This window comes from Dioscorea cayenensis, chromosome 6 (genome assembly GCF_009730915.1).
Source record: "Dioscorea cayenensis subsp. rotundata cultivar TDr96_F1 chromosome 6, TDr96_F1_v2_PseudoChromosome.rev07_lg8_w22 25.fasta, whole genome shotgun sequence".
Taxonomy (NCBI): domain Eukaryota; kingdom Viridiplantae; phylum Streptophyta; class Magnoliopsida; order Dioscoreales; family Dioscoreaceae; genus Dioscorea; species Dioscorea cayenensis.
In genome coordinates, this window is record NC_052476.1 from 7059410 (window position 1) to 7062972 (window position 3563).

The following is a 3563-nucleotide window of genomic DNA, read 5'->3' on the forward strand; positions in this document are numbered from 1 at the left end:
TTACCATCAATACCCCTATCACCATCTCAACAACAGATGTTCACAGTTCCATGCTATATTTACACAGAATGAAACCAGCTGGGAGACTAATAACATGACCAAATAAGTTTTTTTAAAAAAAATCTTGACTTTAGGATGGCATCTCAATGTCTGCTACCAAAATAAATGGCAGAGAGTCAAAATACACCTTGTTTAGAAACCCAACTAAAGGCCTAACAAAGATCAACCGAAAATTGTTCACCAAACGACTTGAACGATTATCAGGCAAGTATATATGTAGAGGTATCAATTTGTTCAGGAAGCTCCTTAATGTCAACATCAAACCTCTCTTAGACCTTATTGAGAATTTCTGAGTCAGATTCAGATGACACTAATGTAATTGCAAGCCTCTTGGTTACAAAACAACCAGCACGACCAACTCTATGCAAGCATATGTCAACAGAATAGAGCATATAATGCCCATGCCAATCTAATCAGTGCCCACAAGGATCTTTTGTTCTCCTCCTTAACAAATTGGAATATCGTCCTGATTAGCTTTATCATATTCATATCCATGCGGGTTTCTCATTGTACTAGCATCAAACTTGGGCAGAGCAAAGAAGATTTCATCTGAAGTCCTCTTGGACCTGAAGAGCTTCCCCATTCTAGAATAGTGTTGAATAGCTTTCCACACTGAAGTCCTTCTAGCCAAATGAGTGAATGATGGGTTTGGAGCGGAGGTGATGGAGAACCATGCCATGCCTTCAGAATTAGCAATCTTGGACATGACAAAGAACTTGGGGTTAATGAATAGATAGCCAACCTTGATTCTAGTCTCCAGCTTGCGCTTAATATCGATACCGACAACTTGGACATAGCCACTGCCTTTGACAATGTAGGTTACTTGGTAGGCAAAGTCACAAGAAAAACCAAGGGAACACATTAAGTGAGCATCAACCCTAATGAGATCAGCACCAAGGAAGGTTCTGAGTATTTAGAACCACGACATGACCACCATTCTTAATATCAACATCTAGAGGTATCTCCGAGTTGTTCAAAGCCATTCCCTCACGCCTTTTGAAGATGGTCATGGATTGGCCATCCTTCAGTTCGATAATGCCTACGTTGGTTTGGCTTTCAACCAGCTTCTTGGCTTCATCTCCAGATAAGTCCCAGGCATGGGAGATAACTCAGTGGTGAAACCAGGGAAGATGGCATTATAATTTCTTTGTTATTTTTTTATCATGATGAGCTCTATAATTTGCATGTATCCTGGAGTATTTCTGAAGTACATACATCAAACCAGAAAACTCTAAAAATCTATAACCAGTCCTTAATACTTAAGAAACAAAGGACTCTTGCTCGATTTCCTTGTACTAGTTGCACCAAAATTTCAGCATACAATAATAACCCCGATCTTTCAAGTAGTATGGTGATGTAATAGTCTTCCTTAGAGTTTGATGTTGTAGGGGGACTGCAGGCACATAGTTCAACAACAGAACAGTGTCTAATATTATGTAATGAATTCAGTAAGGAAGTTCTCCTTCTAGAAATTCCCAGTTGTCTCCTTCATCCTCTTCCTTCGACTTCTTTAGTGACGCCTTCTTCAGTAATTTCTTCTTCTGTCGTCTTGAGGGAGACTTCAGTTGCAAATTCTTGAGCATGGCCTCACGAGACTTGCGCTTCTTTGCGACCTAGGCATTCTCAAAGAGCACACGGCGGGGGAAGCGGCGATCTGGCCACGATCGATGGATTCCTGGAAAGCGAAACAAAGGCCACAGGACACTCAACCACGTCACATCTCAATAGAGCTCTAGGGCACTTCGTTGATCAGGAAGAGGATAGCGATACCGGACATGGTTGGTGGCATTATTTCAGCCATTCAACCATGTCCGCAACCTCCTTGACAAAGACGGCTGACGGCGATCAACACTGGAATTCTTCTCTTTTTGTATATATATATATATATATTTATATATATGGTAGCATAGGGGAAGAGATAAAAAACCTTATAGCTTTTCCTTTCAAAGATTTTGGGTCTCCTCCCCTCTTTTCACTCTTCTTTTTCCCCTATTTAAAAGAACTTCCTGTTCGTCCTTATCCTAAACCCAAAAACCCCATCATCCCTATCCTAACCCTAACTCCTCCGTGAGATCACAACGAAGCATATAAGATCAGATTCTTTTCTTTTTTTTAATTTTAATTTTTTTAATAATTTCAAATTTGAAAATTTAAATTTCAAAACTTTTATTTATTTATTTATTTATTATTATTATTATTATTTAATTTAATTTTTTATTTATTATTATTTTTTTATTATTATTATTTTATTATTTATGATATATTCATTATTTATTTATTTATTATTTTATATTATTATTTTTTTATTTTTTTAATTCACTTAACTGAATCTGCCTCGAGATGTGTGATTAAGTGCTTTAGGATTTGCATTTCTTCAGTTGCCTCGAGATCTGATCTCAGGCTACATGAAATTTAAGATCGTCTTGGGATGTGTGTTTGGCTATCCTAAAATTTGAGATTGCCTCGAGATATGTGTTCTCTAGGATAATCTTGTAATTTGCATTTTGCCTCGAGATATGATCTCGGCGGCAATTTTGTAATTTTCCCTTTTTTATTTGCCTTGAGATAAGATCACAGGGGCAATTTTATAATTTGCATTTTGAATTTTTCTTGGGATTTGCATTTTAGTCCAAGACAACCAAATAATCAATTAAGATTAAGATTAAGACATTTTAATTCTGAATATATCTATTATTAGGATCAATTAGAATTAAATTGGGATTTGTTTTCCGTTTGGACATTGAATTTTATTAAGACAAGCGTTATATTATTTATATATAAACAAATGCCCCCTTCCTACTTGTCTCACGAAATTCTCTTTGGTGAGTTTGAGTGAGAGGAATAGGAATCCCCAATCTTTTCTTTTGTCATGGCTAATACATCTCAACCTTTTTGGGATATGAACCAAAATAAGAATGAAGTTCCCAAAGGTCAAGCCTTCATGCGTCACACTCCTATGTTTGATTATGAAGCCGAACACGCAATCATATATGAAGGAGGAGAACAATTAGAGTGGGTGAAGCGCTATCCAAATCGTATGGCTATTGCCAAATTGTCCACAAACCATTGGTTTCAAAATGGTCTAACTAATTCAATTTGCTTGAAACCTGAAGGAGAAGTAAAAGATTTGAAGACATTCAAAACCCTTGGATCTAGTATCATCAATCACCGCCTGGGATGGAAAGGTAGGGAGCCTATCCAAAATAGTTTAATCGATCTTCCATATTATGCAGAGTGGGCCAAATTCATAGTCAATAACTACTCCAACGAGTTATCTGAAGCAGAATTGATGGGCGGGATTGTGGCTTCAACCGGCCGCTATGATTTTGACATGAACTTCTATAAAGCGTTAGTAGAACTATGGTGTCCCGACACTAACACTTTCCACCTCCTGCATGGAGAAATTGGAATTTCATTATGGGACATCAAGGAATTGGGAAGACTTCCAATCACAGGAGACATCTATGATGAAGTCATACCTCCTAATAACACAATGTGCCGAA

The 3563-nt window shown here is 37.4% G+C and overlaps 1 pseudogene; it reads right to left on the reverse strand.

The window, feature by feature from the left end:
- Positions 1 to 505: 505 nt before the first annotated feature.
- LOC120263093 lies at positions 506 to 1861 on the reverse strand (annotated as a pseudogene).
- Between the last annotated feature and the right edge of the window lie 1702 nt (positions 1862 to 3563).